Source organism: Oryctolagus cuniculus, chromosome 2 (genome assembly GCF_964237555.1).
Source record: "Oryctolagus cuniculus chromosome 2, mOryCun1.1, whole genome shotgun sequence".
Taxonomy (NCBI): domain Eukaryota; kingdom Metazoa; phylum Chordata; class Mammalia; order Lagomorpha; family Leporidae; genus Oryctolagus; species Oryctolagus cuniculus.
This window is the reverse complement of record NC_091433.1, coordinates 52,448,288-52,468,958: the sequence shown is the minus strand read 5'-3', so window position 1 is coordinate 52,468,958 and position 20,671 is coordinate 52,448,288. Positions and strand designations below refer to the sequence as shown.

General features: G+C 41.4%; 1 long non-coding RNA gene across 1 annotated transcript in view; it reads right to left on the bottom strand.

Annotated features, from left to right (window-relative positions):
• Positions 1-5,674: 5,674 nt before the first annotated feature.
• Positions 5,675-20,671, bottom strand: part of LOC103345455 (uncharacterized) — a 98,879-nt gene continuing 83,882 nt past the window's right edge. Inside the window, exons 3-4 of the long non-coding RNA XR_011386266.1 lie at positions 16,573-16,683; positions 5,675-5,812 (exon numbers count right to left, since the gene is read on the bottom strand). This is a non-coding gene — a long non-coding RNA (uncharacterized lncRNA). The remainder of the gene's footprint in view (positions 5,813-16,572; positions 16,684-20,671) is intronic.

The window sequence follows — 20,671 nt, the reverse complement described above, 5'->3', positions numbered from 1 at the left end:
AGCAGCCTAAAGCAGAGGGCCCACCTGAAAAAGGTCATTTTCCTGCATCATAATAAGACAGTTGATATCACATGCTGAGAGAAAGCAAAAAAGGGAGCTCATAACCTCAAGCTCTTTAAAATTAGCAGTTAATCTATTCCAAAGAAAAGAAACTGTTGCCTTGGGGATGCAGTTTCTAACAAATGCTTTTTGGGAGTATGTTAATGTCCTACCATACTTTTTTTTTTTTATTTTGTAGATGTGTTGTTTAGCCTACAAGTAGATTTTCATTTTAGTAACTACTTTACATGTATAGAATTAAAACTGAATTTTTTTTTTTGTTAGTTTATCATTCTTTTCACTGGCAATCCAAATATATATATATATATATATATATATATATATCGTTATTTTTGTAAGATTTACTTTATTTAAAACTGGATCAGAAATGGAGCAGACAAGACTTGAATAGATACCCATATGGGATGCCAGCACTGTGGACTGGGGATTTAACATACTGCACCACAGTGCCAGCCCCTATTTTATTCTTTTTTAAAAAAGAATTATTTATTTGAAAGGCAGAGTAAGAGAGAGGTGAGATAGAGAGAGACAGAGAGTGAGATCTGCCATCTGCTGGTTCACTCCCTAAATGGTCACAATTGCCAGGGTTAGGCCAGGCCAAAGCCAGGAATCTGGGACTCCATTCATGTCTCCCACATAGATTCGTGGGCCCAAGCACTTGTGCTATTTCCTGCTGCTTTCCCAGGCACATTAACAGGGATCAGCAATGTCAAAGTTTTCTTTCTTTACATGTGTGATATTCTGAATTTTACCTTGAGGATTGTAAATCAAGTGTCTCAAAAATTGTGAATATTGTTTTATTTCTCAGAAGAATGAGTTCTCTTTTACAAGAATCCAATTAAATGGCTGGATTCAAATTCTAGTTCTTTGTGGTATTTAGTAACTGAGAATTTCTCTCAACTCCAAGTGACTGTTTTTTATTGAACCCTCTGAGAGCTCCAACACATGTATAGTTAATCATTAACCCAAAATTTTGGTGGACTTTATGCCCAAATCTGGGTATTCAGTGAGTTCCCTTGAGGATTTCTCTTCCTCTTCCTCCATTTTGTGGTTGTCTTAACAGCCCTGAACTTGCTACTATAGCATCCTGACTCATTGACACTGAAGTTTTACTTTGTTCTGTGTGTGAACAGGAGTGTTCTCTGGTGAAAAGTCCAGAATGGATTTGTGTCTCTTAGAGCTTCCCTTAATCCAGTTTCTGACTTTATTTTTATTATTGTCTTTTTCAAACCTCAAATAATTGTGCCACAAATTTTCTTTAAATGTCATAATTCTTTATACTTTCATAGGCTCAATTTATTAAATCCTGTGCAATTACCATTATCCTTTTGATTTGTTAATATGAAATCTATGTCCTATACTTTCATTTGCTTTTATTCATAGAATAATTTTTCACTTATCTGGACTATTGCTTCAGATCATCTTCCATCTTATTTTTTTACTCTGTAAATCAGGTTTTTCTTGCATAGGAATAATTTGTACAAAATAAAAATAAGTTTAGCTGTTGTATTTACCTCACTTCCTTTTTGTATGACCTGTGGTCTCCTTGGTTGGTTTATTGTTGTGATTACTTAAATGTTTTGTGATTCTCAGCAGTTACCGTTGACTGTGGTCTGTTTTCAAATAGTATCATACCTCTTCATGTATAATATGTTACTTTTATTGTATCATAGTTTTAGTTATTTCTTTTGGGGTTCTATATCATGCTTAAAATACATTTGACCTCTGCATATTATAAGCTCCTCATACATTTTTATTGTATTGTTTGAGATGTTCAATGATTTATTAAATAGTTTAAAAATAAAAAAAAAACTTTTAAAAATTTTAAACCAGAAGTAAATTCTAGATTATTTCAACAAAACCTGGACATTGAACCAACAGAAAAAGAAGATAAAAGTAAGTAAAATTAAACTTCTTATCTTTACAGTGATAGGGAAGATCTGGATATAGTTTACATTTCTACTTTGCTTAAGAAATACATTATGAAATTATTATTTAAATATAATCTTACCCCTTAGAAGAATAGATTTAGGATATATAATTTCTAAATAGCAAGAGAGGGAAAAAGAGGATAAAGAAAGCATAATATGGTATGCAAATTATATGACATTTTGGAATGGGTAAAACTACAGAGATGCCTAAAATATCAGTGGTTACCAGGGCTTGGGGGAAGTGCAGAGAAGAGAGGGCCAAACAAGTGGAATACTGGGGCTTTAGAAAGCAGTGAGGGGCTGGCACTGTGGTGTAGCAGGTAAGCCGCTGCCTTCAGTGCTGGCATCCCATGTGGGCATGGGTATGAATCTCAGCTGCTCCATTTCTGATCCAGCTCTCTGCTAATGGCCTGAAAAAGTGGCAGAAGATGGCCCAAGTCTTTGGGCCCCTGGACCCACGTGGGAGACCCAGAAGAAGCTCCTGGCTCCTGGCTTCAGATCAGCGCAGCTCCAGCCATTGTAGTCATCTGGAGAGTGAACCAGCGGGTGAAAGACCTCTCTCTCTCTCTCTCTCTCTCTCTCTCTCTCTCTCTCCCTGCCTCTGCCTCTCTGTAACTGCCTTTCAAATAAATAAATAAATTTTTTAAAAAAAGCAGTGAAACTATTCTGAAAGATACCATATACCATAATAACAAAACATAACATTATATGTTTATGAAAACCCACAGGAGTATAAAGCACAGAGGGAACTCATATGTAAACTGCAGACTTTAGGTAACAATAAATGTATCAATACTTATCCAATGATTATAACAAATATGCTGTACCTAATAGAGTATATTAAAACTGAGAAAACTAGGGTGTGGGAAGTGGAGCAGAGGAGATCTATGGGTAATTTTTGTGCATTTTCCTCTGTAAACCTACAACTGTTTTAAAAAGTAAAGTCTGTCAAAGACAGAAATCATGAGAGAAATCAAGAAGGAGGAAGAAGAGGAGGAGGAGAAAGAGAATGAGAAAAAGGAAAACACATATGAATCAGTTAAAGGCCTATATTCTTTTTTTTTAACTTTTATTTAATAAATATAAATTTCCAAAGTACAGCTTAGGATTACAATGGCTTTTTCCCCCCATAACTTCCCTCCCACCCGCAACCCTCCCATCTCCCGCTCCCTCTCCCATTCCATTCACATCAAGATTCATTTTCAATTATCTTTATATACAGGAGATCAATTTAGTGTATATTAAGTAAAGATTTCAGCAGTTTTTACCCACACAGAAACACAAAGTGTAAAGTACTGTTTGAATACTAGTTATAGCATTAATTCACATTGTACAACACATTAAGGACAGAGATCCTACATGGGGAGTAAGTGCATAGTGACTCCTGTTGTTGACTTAACAAATTGACACTCTTATTTATCACTTCAGTAATCACCCTAGGCTCTTGTCATGAGTTGCCAAGACTATGGAAGCCTTTTGAGTTTGCCAACTCCGATCTTATTTATACAAGGTCATAGTCAAAGTGGAAATTCTCTCCTCCCTTCAGAGAAAGGTACCTCCTTCTTTGACGACCCATTCTTTCCACTGGGATCTCACTTGGCGGAGATCTTTCATTTAGTTTTTTGTTTTTTTGTTTTGTTTTGTTTTTTTTTTTGTTTTGTTTTGTTTTTTGTTGTTGTTTTTTGCCAGAATGTCTTGGCTTTCCATGTAAAGGCCTATATTCAAACGTAGAACAAATCCAGCTACATGAGGTAGATATATTAATATAAGGGAAGTGAAAAGCTTACCATGTGCAAAGAGAAAGAAAGCAGAAGTGACTGTTAAAAAAAAAAAAAAAGAAAAAGAAATTGACAGGCAGAGTGGACAGTGAGAGAGAGAGACAGAGAAAGGTCTTCCTTTTGCCGTTGGTTCACTCTCCAATGGCCGCCGCGGCCGGCGCACTGCGGCCGGCGCACCGCGCTGATCCGATGGCAGGAACCAGGTACTTATCCTGGTCTCCCATGGGGTGCAGGGCCCAAGTACTTGGGCCATCCTCCACTGCACTCCCTGGCCACAACAGAGAGCTGGCCTGGAAGAGGGGCAACCGGGACAGAATCTGGTGCCCCAACCGGGACTAGAACCTGGTGTGCCTGCGCCGCTAGGCAGAGGATTAGCCTAGTGAGCCGCGGCGCCGGCCGTGACTGTTAATTTCAAAACACACTTACGGGGGGCTGGCGCTGTGGCACAGTAGGTTAATCCTCCACCTGCGGCGCCAGCATCCCATATGTATACCAGTTCTAGTCTGGGCTGCTCCACTTCTGATCCAGCTCTCTGCTGTGGCCTGGGAAAGCAGCAGAAGATGGCCCAGGTGCTTGCACCCCTGCACCCGCGTGGGAGGCCTGGAAGAAGCGCCTGCTCCTGGCTTTGGGTTGGCCATTGTGGTCATTTGCGGAGTGAACCAGCAGAAGGAAGACCTTTCTCTCTTGTCTCTCTCTCACTGTCTGTAACTCTGCCTCCTACCTCTCAAATAAATAAATAAAATCTTAAAAAAAAAAAAAAACTTCAAGAAAAGTTAGTCCTTTTTTTTAAGAATTATTTATTTTACTTGAAAGTCAGAGTTAGAGAGAGGCAGAGGCAGAGGCAGAGAGAGAGAGAGAGAGAGAGAGAGAGAGAGGTCTTCTATCCACAGGTTCACTCCCCAATTAGCCACAACGGAACTGTGCCTATCTAAAGCCAGGAGCCAGGAGCTTCTTCCGGGTCTCCCACATGGCTGCAGGAGACGAAGAACTTGGGCCATCTTCTACTGCTTTCCCAGGCCGTGGCAGAGAGCTGGATCAGAAGTGGAGCAGCTTGGACTTCAACTGGCATCCATATGGGATGCCGGCACTGCAGGCGGCTGCTTTACTCTCCATGCCACAGTGCTGGCCTAAAATTAGTTGTTTTTAAAGGGACAGTTGCTGATGTGTTACTTATATCTACCCATAGCAAGATAATCATAAGCTCTTTTGTATTATGTGATATTGTACAGAATTGAAAAACTGGTAGAATATGACACATCCACCATCACATTTAGAGATTTTAAGATTTCTCTTTCAGAATTTACTCTTTCAGAACATAAACATATAATATCAGCATAGAAGAAATTATCAACACAATTATCATTCTTCACCTGAAAGCTATTTAGAAACTTTATCAGCAAGTAAACTTGGTTTCAATTACTTATGTAACATTTACAAAAACTGATTATGTATTAAGCTGGAAAGACATTAGAGGAGAAAATATTATAAGCTTATAATGGAGTGGCATGGAAATAAACATACAAATAGAAGTATAACCATAAAGTACTAGGAAATATAGGTATTAAAATATACTATAAATCTACAGAAAATTAAATTGGTTTGGTATCAAGAATGACAAGATAGATCAATAGGATATACCAGAGAGTTAAGATATTGATCAAAAATGGGAATAAAAAGCAGTATTTCAAATGAGTTGGGCTGAAACATTAAATCATGTTTTACAATTTATTATAATCATCTGGAGTGGGACGGAATTGCGTTCTTTCTTCATCTTTACTTCAGAATAAATTCCAAGCAGAACATCTATTTAAACATCAGAAAATTAAATGATGGAAGTAGTAGGAAAAATATAGGAGTTTTGCTCTCTGCACTCTCTGCGCTCTCTGCTCTCTCTGGTCTCCTCTTCTCTCTCTTGCCTCCTCTGTTCTCTCCTTGCTAGCTCTTCTCCTCTCTCTTTCCTTCTCTCTGTTACACTCTCCTTCTCTTTTTCCTTCCTCATCTCTTCCCTCTGGCCTGCTGAGTTTTCCCCAATAACTCCTTTCCCTGAAAAAAAAAAAAGAAAGAAAAGAAAAATATAAGAGTTTTTAAAAAAATTAAGGAAGGCCTTCCTAAGTAAAACATAAAATAGAGAAGAGATAAAAATAGATTGATAAAATTAATTTCTATAAGGAAAAAATCCAAATCTAAGCATTTTTTTCATAATATGCATTTTCCATTAAGTTTTTGATGAGCCCTCATAGTTTATCATGGATAGGTTTCAATTTTTTTGGTACCAAAATGAATTTATACTGTAATTCCATTTTTCTATGAGCTTTCTGAAATCTTCTCATATCTTCCAGCAGATTAATCTGGGTTTGTTCATATAGCAACAGAATTCTTTTCTTTTTTTTCTTTTTTTCTTTTTTTTTTTTTTTTTTGACAGGCAGAGTGGACAGTGAGAGAGAGAGACAGAGAGAAAGGTCTTCCTTTGCCATTGGTTCACCCTCCAATGGCCGCCGCAGCCGGCGCGCTGCGGCCAGCGCACCGCGCTGATCCGATGGCAGGAGCCAGGAGCCAGGTGCTTTTCCTGGTCTCCCATGGGGTGCAGGGCCCAAGCACCTGGGCCATCCTCCACTGCACTCCCTGGCCACAGCAGAGGGCTGGCCTGGAAGGGGGGCAACCGGGACAGAATCCGGCGCCCCGACCGGGACTAGAACCCAGTGTGCCGGCGCCGCTAGGCAGAGGATTAGCCTAGTGAGCCGCGGCGCCGGCCTGTATAACAACAGAATTCTAAGAGGAGCAAACAGACAAGCTCCAACACATAAGTACTTTTCAAAAAAAATGCTTATTTATTAATTTTAATTGACTTGGAAGACAGAGTCACAGACAGAAAAGGAGACAAAGGGAGATCTTTAATCTGCTGGTTTATTTCCCAAATGTCCACAAGAGCTGGAGCTGGGCCCGACCAAATCCAGGCCTCCCATATCAGTGGCAGGGGCCCGAACACTTGAGCCACCTTCTGCTGCCTCCCAAAAAGCATCAGCAGGAAACAGGATCAGAAGCATTAACAGCTGGGATGTGAATCAGCACCCCAACATGGGATGCAGGCATTCCATAAAGTAGCTTAACCCACGGTGACACAATGTCCATTCCAACAAAAACTTTTAAAGTGTCCATATATACAAAGTTTGCTACTATTTCATTAGCCAAAGTAAATCATATTTACAAGCCTACAGTCAGTGGTGGTATGCACTACCAAAGGACCTTCATATAAGGAGTAAGCAAATTGGGACCTTTACTGTGATCAGTCCAACACAATGAATTATTCAATAAATGATGCAAGGAAAACTGAACCATTTTGAGGCAAAGTAGGTTGAACTCCAACACTGATCCAAATCAATTCCATACATATTAAAACTTGAATATAAAGATTATCATATCTCAATAATAAAGTTGACAAACAACAATGTAGAAAAATATTTGCAACAGATATGGCAATGGGTTAAGGGTATAACAATAATAAACTTTTTTAAATTCCATTTTCCCATGAGCTTTTTGAACTACCCTTGCATATAAAGAGAGATTAGAAACAAACAAGATAAAGATAAAGCAGTGAAGAATATAAATGGAAACATTAGAGAATACAAGTGGACTCTAAACACAGAAAAACATGCTCAGCATCAGTGATGACCAAAGAAATGCAAGGGAAAACAAAACTGAGGCACCAATTTTGGACAAATGGTTTGATACAATGATATGTTAATGTTAAGTGCTAAAGAGTTGATTGGAATATAAATTGGAAAAACACTTCAGATGGGTAAATGAACAAAAATGTTCATGTGAAGGGGCTGGCATTGAGGCTCAGGGGGTTAAGATTCCACTTGTGGAGCTGACATCCCACACAGGCGTGCTGGTTCAAGTCCTGGCTGCTCCACTCCTGATACAGTTCCCTGCTAAGCATCTGGGAAGGCAGCAGAAGAGGATCCAAGGACTTGGGGCCCTATAATCCATGTGGAAGATCAGAATTCCTGACTCCTGGCTTCAGCCTAGCCAAGACCTCGTTGTTAGCCGCCATTGGGGAGCAAATGGAAGATGAGTAGTACCAGTTAAGAGTTACCTATGTGAACTAAACAAAAAGGAATAATCTTAGGTAATTCCTTAAAATCATTTAGCACATCCACTAATGCCAAAGCTGATGTCAGCATTGGAAAAATAAGTCTTCTATCTCTTCAGGAAAACAGAATGTGCCAAGGAAGGTGGTTTTCATCAAAGACCAAGAACCCCATATTCTAATGGCTTAGGCATAAGTCCAAATTGAGAAGATGATTAATTTTTAAATGTGGAAATAATTGACATGAAAAAATAAAGACCCCATTAAGTTCAAGGGCATTTATTAAATATGAAAAAGGGTCAAATTCAAGGACATTTATTAAATATGGAAAACATTGAGAGATAAGTAAGGAGTGCTGGTTGGCCACTGGGCTGAACTGATAGTGACCCCAAATGGCCACTGTATTTTGAAGTTGCATATAATTATCAACTACCCAGTGAGGACAGTGCTCATTTTGAAGATTCATCATAGATTTGGGGAAAACTATCTCACCTTTTAAGGTTTTTAAGAGGAAATTTTTACTGCAAAACACAAATTTTGAACTCCAAACCCTAGTTTCCTCTTCTGAAAAATGGGCAAAATGTGATTCACATGATGGATGCTGTAAGGATTAAATGAGACAATATAGACACATACGGGCTGGAATGTCATAATGATCACATGACTTCTCGTTCTTGTGAGGATGTCTAGGCTCTCTTCTGGCTGTTCATACCTTCCTCATCACTCACAACCCACGTCCTACATGAACTCACTTTTGCTTCTCATTTAATGTCTGTTACACGAGCTACGTACATGCTTGAAGGATGGGGAGAAAGGCTTCGGTTCATTTAACAATTAGGTCAGAGACTCCTGTTCTTTTAGGCATGCCCTTTGCTCGTTAACTAGATTAGAAGTACCCTGTGCTCTGAGGCATTGTCTTCAACTCCTGTTTCTCCCACAACACCCAGCATACAGTAACATTTACTAAGTAATTATGAGATTATATTGTTTGATTGGTAGAGAAATTTTATGTAAGACCTACAATGTTTGAGTAATTCTTTTTTTAAATTTTTAAATTTATTTGAAAGACAGACATAGATCTCTCATAGGCTAGTTCATTCTCAAAATCTTCCTGCAACAGACGGGCCTGGGCCAGGCCAAAGTCAGGTGGCTGGATCTAAGGGGTGGTGGCTACTCATAGTTTTTGGTGCCAGGAGCCAGCCCTCAGGATTTGTCCCTTACTATACAGGGAATGGACAGCCCCTCTCAACCTGGGTGTTACAGGTGTCAGGGCAACTCCTCAGAGGCACAGGCATCCACAGCCCTGCCTCGACCCTGGCCTGTACCCTCTCACTAGGGGTCAAGGTCAACAAATAGTTACAGCAGGGAGAGCCAGGGAGGGACCTGTCCAGTCCTGCGGAGGAAGAAGCCTCCCACAATAGTCCCAGTTCCAGTCAACAGTCAGCAAACCGTCTGTCCATTGAAGGTGAAAACAAATGGCAGGTAGGCAGGAAGAATAAGGCTGGTGCTGCCCCTAGCCTCCATCCAACACTGGAGGAACAGGGCTGAAATGCCCCACTAGAGTGGGGCGAAGTGAGGGAAAGGAAGTCCCCACCTATGTAGCACCCCCACAGCCCAGGGACTAGGGAAAAGGCAGCTATTCAGTGCTGTAGCTCCTGGCTGGGCTGGGCCCCAGGGAAGCTTGGAAGAAAGCAGGCCAGGGCAGGAACCAGGCAGGAGGATTTTCTGAGCAGTGTTTGCCCTGCAATGCTTCTGGCAGGATGGCTGAGGAGGCTGGCCTGTTAACTCTGCCCTTAGCCCTTGCCAGCCACCAACCACCTCTCAGCACACTGCAGGACTGCCCTGTTCACAGAGGAAGGTTCTGGGCCACTGGAGTTTATTCGGTGCTGTGGCCCCAGTCTGAGCTCCACATGGGAAGCCTTCACTGTGAGCTTGGGGGTTTCGTGCTGGGGCAGGGGTGCTTGGTCTGCCACCCCCAGGCTCACACGAGAAGATCACAGGGAAATGCATGGGGATAGGGTGGGGTGGGGAAAGAATCCAGCTTCACGGTGCCCTTGGTTATCACAGTCCTACACACCCTCCTCAGCATGGCGCACTTCTGTCCGCTCCTGGTATGACTGCCTCCTCCAGAACTCATCAAGTCCCCATCCTCATCACAGAACACAGAGCCACACACGTGAATAAGGAGAGGGGCACGGTTTGATCTCTAGGCTGCACTAAAGCTTCCTTAATGCCCACCTGCCGAGGCGAGGTGACGGCCACAAGCCCAGAGCGCTGGAGCTGCTGGCGCTGTGTCAGGGTCACTCTGCTCTCAGTGCAGTGGGAGCCACCATGCACTGCACTATTCACTGGCAGGTGCTACAGGCTGGGGCTGCAGGCCAATTTTTTTGTTTTTGTTTTTTAAATAATTGAAGTATCTATTTTTTGAACATACATTATAAACTTTGACTAAAAAATGATTGATTAGGACAATGAAAGAAAGGAATTTTTAAAAATCTATTTCCAGAAATTATATGTTGTATACTAATTTGGTTTACTAATAGGAAATGTTTCAACTAACCTAGTGAAAAAGGCAAAAAGACCAGTCTAATCATGGTATCAATATTTTGGTAATTATTACATAATAGCTATACCTCATTGAAAAACAAGTATTTCACCCTAAAGGTATGAATTTTTTGTTTATTTTTAAAGATTTATTTATTTATTTTGTAAATCAGAGTTACACAGATAAAGATGGAGAGATGAGAGACAGAGAGACAGAGACAGAGAGATTTTCCATCCATTGGTTCATTCCCTAGATGGTCACAATAGCCAGGGGTGGCCCAGGGCAAAGCCAGGAGCTAGGAGCTTCATCCGGGTCCCCCACATGGGTGGTAGGGGCCCAAACAGTTAAGCCATCTTCCACTGTTTTTTTCCAGGCCATTAGCAGAGTTCGATCAGAAGTGGAGCACACAGGACACGAACCAGCGCCCATATGGAAAGCAGGCACTGCAGGCAGTGGCTTTACCCACTGCACCATAGCACTGGTCCCTTAAATTTACTTTTCATTACCTAGACACTTTATGATAAAATTTCTAGTTTTACATTTCCTATTTGCCATGAATAGTAGAGGATAACACCAGAGACCACTCTAGAACATGTAATGCTATAGCCCTTTGTTAACATGATTCTAAGGGAAAACACTCAGCCATCCCAACTAAGTAACAGAGCGAGGCTTTGTTGAGTGAGGGGAAGAGTACACTGAAGGGCAAGTTCTGGGACATTCAACAGCAGCAGATCCTGTAGGAAGGGTGAGCCACTGAGATGAGGATGGGGTGGAAGAGCAAATTGGGAACTAGTGCAGCTGTCACTTGTTAATGCAGTCCAACAGCCTTTACTAGGATCCACTTCTACTTCAAGGCCCTCCATCTTCCAAGTGCCTGGTGTTTTCCAGAGTTGTTGTTATTCAGGGTTTGCAGCAAGAGACACAAACACCAACCATCCTCATCTGGTCAGACCCTACTGAAAGGGCAACACCTGGCACAGATGGTTCAAAAAATCTCCAAAGGTCACCCTTCACTTCATTTTAATGCTAAGATCTCTGCTCCAGGGGAAGTTTTAGCCTTATATGCATTATCATAACATGCAATGAATTGAAAAGGCATGATTCTGATCAGCATTTGTGTGGACTTGTACCCACTCCTACGTGTGATGACAAGAACTCGCCATGTGGCAAATTCATGCTTCCCCTTGCTTGGGTAGTCAGCTTTGGAAATGATTCCTCATGCTTTCCTTATTTGCTGCAAATAAATGACTTTGTGACAACTAGTTCCCCTGGAGATTTTGATTTTTTTTCTCCTTAAGAAGTGAGCCTGTTCTGGTTTAGTGACACAATGATTCAGTTGTCATTGTTTCAACATTTTTGCTAAAAACAAAAAGGGTGGAGTGTGTAAGGCAGGTGAGCAGTCCGGAATCAGATTAGATCTGTTGAGATGGGTGGAGTGTTCTGTAGAATGGCAAAGACCCAGACAATGGAGTTGTACTTGGCATTCAGGAAGGAATGCTTGAAAACACAGTTATAGACACAACCAGAATGCGGTTAAAATAACCTGGACTTGCCATGAAAAGAACTAGACCCAAGATCTAGCTCTGGTCTTGATAATCCCTCTGAAGGTTAGTGTTTTCCTCTTTAAAATGAAGGAAATAATGTCTGCAGCAGTGAATTAAGAGGACTAAATGAATCTTTATGGAAATTCTTTCATAAACTCCGAAATGTCTATTTACACTATTGTTTTTATTTTGTATGGTAATCTCTACATTCCTACCTGTTCCTCCTGCTCTCTTCGCTGGGGTTTGCATATCAGTTCAAATAGAGGTACCTCATTTTTTTTTAATGGTAACACAGTATTGCTCTCTCTGTTAATACCAAAATTTTCTAAGGTGTGTTTTTTGTTGAGAAAACAAGGCTTCCTGGGGGTGGACATTTGGCACCAGGCTTAAGATGCCACTTGGGACACCCACATCCTACATCAGAGTTCCTAAGTTTGAGGTTGCTTCTAATTCTAGCTTCCTGCTAATACCCTTATTAGCCCTTAGGTCAAACGATGGAGCTTTTTCTAGGAGAAGCTGAATGATTAAAATTGGACCAACATAAGTACAGAGAAACAATTACCCACATTGATCTGGACATCATAATCCCAGTTACATATCTAAAATTCTCATTAGCTTTAAAGATTACTTATTTGAAAGTCAGAGCTACAGAAAGGGCGGGGGGAGAGAATGAATCGATCTTCCACCCACTGGTTCACTCCCCAAATGGCTACAATGGCCAGGGCTGAGCAGTCCAAAGCCAGGAGCCAGGAGCTTCTTCTGTGTCTCCCACATGAGTAGCAGGGGTCCAAGCACTTGGGCCATCTTCTGCTGCTTCCCAGGCCATTAACAGGGAGCTGGATTAGAAGTGCAGCAACTGGAACACAAACTAGAGCCCACACAGGAAGTAGGCATTGCAGGTGGCGGCTTTACCCACTACTCCACGAAGCTGGACCCTCATTAGCTTTTTAAGTAGGCAAATCAACTTGATAGCTTGTATTGTGCATGCACTCATATAAAATTGTAAAGACTTTCTTTTCCTAACAATAACTAGTCCTTACTTTATAATTGTGTTGCTGATATTTGAAACCAAAGTGCCACATTCTTGTTCTTGTTAAATTGTATCCTGCTGATTGTACCCCTTGGGTCCAGCCAGCTGAGAACAGCCATCAAAAGTATCAGCCTCCTCTCAGAACTACAGAACCCATGAGAAGTGGCTCCTGCCCTGGAGAAGCTGTGACATCACATAAGGAGTAAACTACATTTGCTAAACATCCAATCCTGCCTGGATAGCCATCTTGGAGATTTATAATGTGTGTTAACCACAGTGAAAGCTCTCATAGTCTACAGTAAAACAAAACAAAACAAAACAACAACAAAAAAACTAGTTTTTTTTCTTTTTCTTTAAATTTCATTTTATTTATTTGAGAGAGAGAGAAAGAGAAAGAGAAATCTTTTCATCTGCTGGTTCACTCCTCAAATAATTTACAACAGCTAGGGGTAGGCCAGATTGAAGGCAGGAGCCTGGAGCTCAATTCAAGCCTCCCATGTGGGTGGCAGGGGCCCATGTACTTGAGTCTTTGTCTACTGCCTAACAGGGTATGCATTAGCAGGAAGCTAGAATTAGAAGCAGATCGAGGACTCAAACTTAGGACTTCTGATGTAGGATGTGGGTGTCCCAAGTGGCATCTTAAGCCTGGTGCAAATGTCCACCCCCAGGAAGCCTTGTTTTCTCAACAACAAACACACCTTAGAAAATTTTGGTATTAACAGAGAGAGCAATACTGTGTTACCATTAAAAAGAATGAGGTACATCTATTTGAACTGATATGCAAACATTTTCAAGAAATATTAAGGATAAAAAGCAAGTCCAAAACAAGTCTAACTACATTTCTTTCCTGACTTTTGTTTATTTATCTGGAAGGCAAAGACAGAGAGAAAGAGAGGGACTCCAAAAGATTAACCAGAGGTTAATCTGCTGGTTAATTCACCAAATGCCCACAATGACTGACGGGGCAGGATGAAGCTGGGAACGTGAAAGTCAATCCAGGCCTCCCATGTGGGTGGCAGGAATACAAACACATGAGTCATCACTGCTGCCTCCCACTGTCTGCGTTAGCAGGAAGTTAGAGGCAGGAGCTGGAGCCAGGTTTTGAACTCAGGTACTCTGATGTGGACCAGGGTTATCTTAACCAGCACCTTAGCCACTGGACTAAACAAGCGTGCCCAACTACATTTTAAAATAAGTAAGCTATGTATGAGTATACATGTACAAAGACACCAAAATACCTATATGGCAAGGCCTGAATGATAAATACCTTACAGCTTTCAGTGGCTACACCCAGAGGTAGATACAAGTCCCACTGGAATGGTAATGGAAGCAGACCTTTGTATTTTACTCGATAGGTTGCAGATTGAATTCTTTACACTGACAATGTAAACAAAAATCTAAATTAGTAAACAAAATGCTTAAATTATTATAGGATTGTAGGATGTAAGGAACCATTATTTGTCAGTGGTTATGTATGAAGACACTTTTTAGTGACTACACAAATGGAATAACAGAAACCAAGCTGGGAATGTAAACTGGCACAGCCATTGTGGAAGACAGTTTGGAGATACCTCAGAAATCTGAATATAGACCTACCATATGACCCAGCCATCCCATTCCTGGAAATTTACCCAAGGGAAATGAAGTCAGCATATGAAAGAGCTATCTGTTACCCCTATGTTTATTGCAGCTCAATTCACAATAGCTAAGATATGGAACCAACCTAAATGTCCATCAACTGAAGACTGGATAAAGAAATTATGGGCTATGTACACCATGGAATATTACATAGCAGTAAAAAAAATGAAATCCTGCCATTTGCAACAAAATGGTTGCAACTGAAAAACATCATACTTAGTGAAATACACCAGTCCCAAAAAGACAAATAACATATGTTCTCCCTGAGCTCTGGTAACTAATAGAGTATCTAAAAGGTAATCTATAGAAGTGAAATTGACACTCTGAGATACAGTGATTTTGTTTTTGTTTTAAGATTTATTTATTTATTTGAATATCAGAGTTACATAGAGAGAGAAAGAGAGAGAGAGAGGTATTGCGTCCGCTGGCTCACTCCCTAGTTGGCTGCAACTGGCCAGAGCTGCGCTGATCTGAAGCCAGGAGCCAGGAGCTTCCTCCAGGTCTCCCACGCAGGTTTGGCCCCCTTCCACTGCTTTCCCAGGCCATAGCAGAGAGCTGGATCGAAAGTGGAGCAGCCAGGTCTTGAACCGGCACCCATATGGGATGCTGGCACTTCAGGCCAGGGCTTTAACCGGCTGCGCCACAGTGCCAGCCCTGAGATACAGTGACTTTGAACAGCCCTTGTCTCAACTGCTGAGAAACAGCTTTTTTTTTTTTCCCATACTATTTGTTAAACACTTTACTTAGTATAGAGTTAATCTTATGTATATAAAGTTAATTGAAAATAGATCTGAGTAAAAAATAAGAATGGGAATAGGAGAGGGAGGAGGAAGAAGGGTGGAAGCACGGGTAGAAGGGTAGGTACGGTGGGAAGAATCACTATGTTCCTAAAGATGTATTTATGAAATGCATGAAGTTTGTATACTTTATGTAAAAGTTTTCTGGGTTAAAAAATACAAGCAAATACAAATATGTACTATCGACAAAATAAAGCAAAAATTATACTTCCTCTTCAGATTCTTAAACACTTTGTAAGACAAATTAAACAGATTTTGAAATATGGTAGAAAATACTTTGCAGTTTATCCAGATAAAAATCTGGCACTTGTGTAGTACAATTCTCACAACCTGCCCTGAGAGTGCTGACTTCATGATGTGAAGGTAACCAAAGACAATGCTCAAAAAATTATTCAAGAGTAAAATAAGGCGGCCCTGGGGAACAGCGCAAATAATAGTTACGAGCTCAAACTCAGGATCCTATGCTTTCTGATTAAACCTCAGTTTCCATATCTGTAAATATAAGGTAAGACTTAATCAGAAAATAGAGGTTAAACTATTTTGGTTCAAAATACTGATTTTTCCCTATAAATAATTTCTTGTACTGCTTTTAGGAGCAGGCTAGAAGTCTCAGAAAAATACAATATTTCTCAGAAATAAAGCTAGAAGATGAAAATGGAATTCAAGAAAACCCATTTCAGTTTCCTTTGAGTTTTAATACTAACAACTCAGTGTTTCCTACTGAGCCACAAATGTAGGAGCTCCTGCCCAGGGACTCAGAGCTGTGCTCCGGGTTCCCTGGTTCTATTCCCTGAACCCTGACAGGCAGTGAGCTGTTTTGGTCTCGGAAATACTTCCAGTTGAAGTGAAATGAGATTTCAGACCCTTAGCAACTACACAAAGGTGCATGTATGGGAGCACTGTGTCTTAAAACATTCTTAATAGACATATAGTATCACTCCCAGACTTCTAGGGTCATAATAAGTCACTAAGCTAGAAAAATGAGTAAGAATCCAAAGGAGAAGGGATTGGGACTTAGGAACAACCCTGAAGCACCAGGACAATGAAAACAGTGTCTACAGGAAAGTAAGCCAAAAATCATGAGAAAAAAATATGATGCCAGGAAATTATATAAGCGTAGATATTATAAATGCTAAATTATAAAAAAGCAATGGAATACCTCAATTAGCATCCACTAAAAGGATTACTGGCTCTAGGTTGACAGTCTTGACCTTTCTGTGATTTGTATCAGCTCCTTGGATCCTGTTGTAAACTCCTTTAACATGTAACCCTGTGGGAATAAAGAGAATCAAGTCAAGGTATGCAGTGAATCGCAAATAATTTCTCTTCCCAGGGACAATGGAGCTGCGTTGCCAGGGAGACAAAGTGGCATCAGGACGAGCCCCTCAAAGTACTCAGCCTTCTCAAATGCCTCCTGTGATGAGGTGGCTGTGCCGACAGCCAGTGTGGTAATCTGGGGGTACATTACTCAGGTTGAGGATTTTTCATGGGACAAACTGCCTAGTCACCCTCACATCTCTTAAGCAACCATCATCTGTAGGCTGCGCTGCTGAGAAGGAAATAACTTGTTGTCTGCTGGTTTCTGTTGAAAGGAATTTTCCCCAAGTCTCCCTCCACCATGTCCTCCCTCTATTCCTGGGGACCTGAGGGAAGAATAACTATCTGAGTCGTGGCCCCACTCCTTTTGGTCCCATGAAGGAAACCTGCTCGTCAAGAATTTGTCTTCTCTTGGACTCTTCTTGGCCTGAGAAGCTGGCCAGAACTCAAGGTAGAAGACACCAGCCTGGTTCAAACTGTTAGGGTCTGAGTCATAAATCAGGCTAACCCTGGGTTTTGGTTGGGACAACAATTTACCTTCCCATGAAGTCACATCCTCCTACCTGGCCTCTGTTTTGTCATGGACAAGATTTAAAAAAAAAAAAATTACTCATTTTAAAAATTGTATTAAATTGTGGAGAGGCCAGGTGGAGAGGAGGGGTGTTGCTAATTGGAATCCCCCTCAGATGCCTTAACAAGAATGCTCAAATATGAATTTGGTTTTGTACAAAAACCACCCAATTCAAAAGGATTTAACTTAATGTACTGGTGTGGGCTCCAAGAGGTCCATGAATCCATGGAAATCTTGGCATATAAATACATTTTTCTGTCCTTGACAAAGGTTGAGGAACTCCCATCTAATTATTGACCCCCCCAAAAAAATCTTTGTTTTTTAAAGATTTATTTTTATTTATTTGAAAGTCAGAGTTACATAGAGAGAGAAGAGGCAGAGAGAGAGGTCTTCCATCCGATGGTTCACTCCCCAGATGGCCACAATGGACAGAGCTGCGCTGATCTGAAGCCAGGAGCCAGGAGCTTCTTCTGGGTCTCCTACATGGGTGCAGGCACCCAAGGACTTGGGCCATCTTCTGCTATCCCAGGCCATAGGAGAGAGCTGGATCGGAAGTGGAGCAGCCGGGACTCGAACGGGCAACTATATGGGATGCCGGCACTTCAGGCCAGGGCATTAACCCACTGCGCCACAGTGCTGGCCCTCCAGAAAATTCTTAAATGAATCATGCTACCAGGTATTTTTTTTAGCAAGCTACAAAATTAGTGATTATTAGATTACTTCAAAGTTTGAACTTTAAATGAAATAGAAGTGTGACTCCGTTTGTACTGCTTCTGGGTATCACGCTTAGCTAAATGCCACATCCAAGTAAACTGCTTTCTTACTGTACTCAGCCTGTAGCAGTTTGTTTGGTTTGGTTTTCTTTTTATAAAAAAATTATTTATTTATTTATTTGAAAGGCAGAGTTACAGAGAGGCAGAGGCAGAGGCAGAGGCAGAGAGAGAGAGAGAGAGAGAGAGAGAGAGAGAGAGAGAGAGAGGTCTTCCATCTGCTGGTTCACTCCCCAAATGGCCACAACAGCCAGAGCTGAGCTGATCTGAAGCCAGGAGCTTCTTCCAGGTCTCTCACAGGGGTACAGGGGCTCAAGCACATGGGCCATCTTCTACTGCTTTTCCAGGCCATAGCAGAGAGCTGGATCAGAAGTGGAGCAGCTGGGACTCGAACCAATGCCTATATGGGATGCTGGTACTGCAGGTGGCGGCCTCACCCACTATACCACAGTGCCAGCCCCTGGTTTTGTTTTTAATGATGACTCCTTGGCCAATTCATTACCATCCTTGGGATAAGTAAAATAAGGAGTCTTTCCTTAAGTTTTGGGAGTTTTGGGGTTTTCTATCTGTCAAAAGGAAAGGCTAAATATTGAACAACTGACTACTCACTAAAAATTTACCCAGTAGATATGGAAAATAAAAGATTCTAAATACTGAAAAATCTTGCATAGAGGTAATCCAGAGCCTTTTGCCTGTGGATGGGTAAAACAATGAATAAAATGTAAATATAAATGTGGATGCATGTGTATAAAATGTGAGAAAAATATTTTGAAATGCCCTGCAAAACACTGAAGTTTTGTATTATGAGCAGGTCTAAATTCCTCAGTTGAAAAATTTATCTCAAACTAGTGATAATTCAAGCAGAATCATCACAGTAAATCTCCACAATACTCAATAAACACAAATAAAAATCAAAACTAGCTAAAATATGAGCCAACATGAAAAGATTACAGACTTCACAAGGAAGCAATCCACCCTAAGGCAGAAATAGCAGATGTGACCAACAAAAAGATTAACATCTTCAAGAACCCAGGATATCAGAACAGTTCAAGAAAGGCTACATAATCAATATGCTTTAAATTATTCAAGGAAAGATAATAATAGCTAACACTTACTGCTTGATTTTTTTTTTTTTTTTTTTTTTTTTTTTTTGGACAGGCAGAGTTAGACAGTGAGTGAGTGAGAGAGAGAGAAGTCTTCCTTTTCCATTGGTTCACCCCCCCAAATGGCTGCTACGGCCAGCGTGCTGCACTGATCCGAAGCCAGGAGCCAGGTGCTTCCTCCTGGTCTCCCATGTGGGTGCAGGGCTCAAGCACTTGGGTCATCCTCCACTGCACCCCCAGGCCATAGCAGAGAGCTGGACTGGAAAAGGAGCAACCGGGACAGAATCCGGCACCCCAACCGGGACTAGAACCTGGGGTGCCGGCGCCGCAGGCAGAGAATTAGCCTAGTGAGCTGCGGTGCCAGCCCTACTTCTTGATTCTTAAACATATAATTGTTGGCATTAATGGAGAGATTACATGGCTCAGATAAATTTATGTTAATTATAATTCAGCATAAAAATGAAGCTTAAATAGTATGAAAATGAGTTTAATAGTCATAAAATATAGACCTCGAAATTATATGTATATATGTTTTAAAAAAAGTATTCAGAATTGGACAAAGACACAAATCCTCAGATTTAAAGCTGGTTAAAAACAAGATAAGTAAAAGTAAATCCAGGGGCTGGTGTTGTGGTGCAGCTGTCTAAGTCACTGTTTGTGACACAGGCAGCCCATATCAAAGTACCTGGTTTAAGTACCAGATACTCTGCATCCTTTCCAGCTTCCTGTTACTATGTGTGGGAAGGCAGTGAAGTATGGACCCATACCCACAAGTGCTTGGACCCGTGCCACTCATGTGGGAGAGCCAGATGGAGTTCCTGGCTCCTGGCTTCAGCCTAGCCCGGACTTGACTGCTGTAGCCATTTAGGGAGTGAAGCAGAGGATAGCAGATTTCCTCTGTCTCTCTTCCTTTCTCTGTCATTCTGCCTGTCCAATAAATAAAGTAATTGTGGGGAGCAACTTGGACTAGACTAAGTTACTGGAATTAAGACTTATTCTATGCATCTGCTCTCCCACAATATGGCGCTGGGAGAGGAGGAAACAGCTTCTACGCAGCAGCCTCCAGTTCGACCAATAACCTGCAGGAGCTGATCCTGCTCCTGATTGGAGGAGAGCAGCATACTCGGCGTGTGGGTAGCAGAGTTGGGATTGGTGGAAGAGGACTATAAAGGAGGAGAGAGACAACATGCACCAGGAACATCCGGATAACATCTGAGCAGCCCCCGAGAGAGCCGGCGGTGTGCCGCTCCCCTGTGGAAGTGGGGAAAGTGGCAGGGGGAACCGCCCTTCCACGGAGGTGGAAGGATCGGTAGCAAACCCGGGAAGGGCCGAGCAGACAAAAGAACAGCGCAGGGTCCTGTGTCATTCCTCCACGAAGAGGGGGAGCGTCAGTAATCTTAAAAGAGAGAGAGAGAGAAAGAGAGAGAGAACCAGCTGACTGGAGCTTTTTGTCTCTGTCTGTCAAATAAAGTTTTTTTCAAAAATACATAATAATAA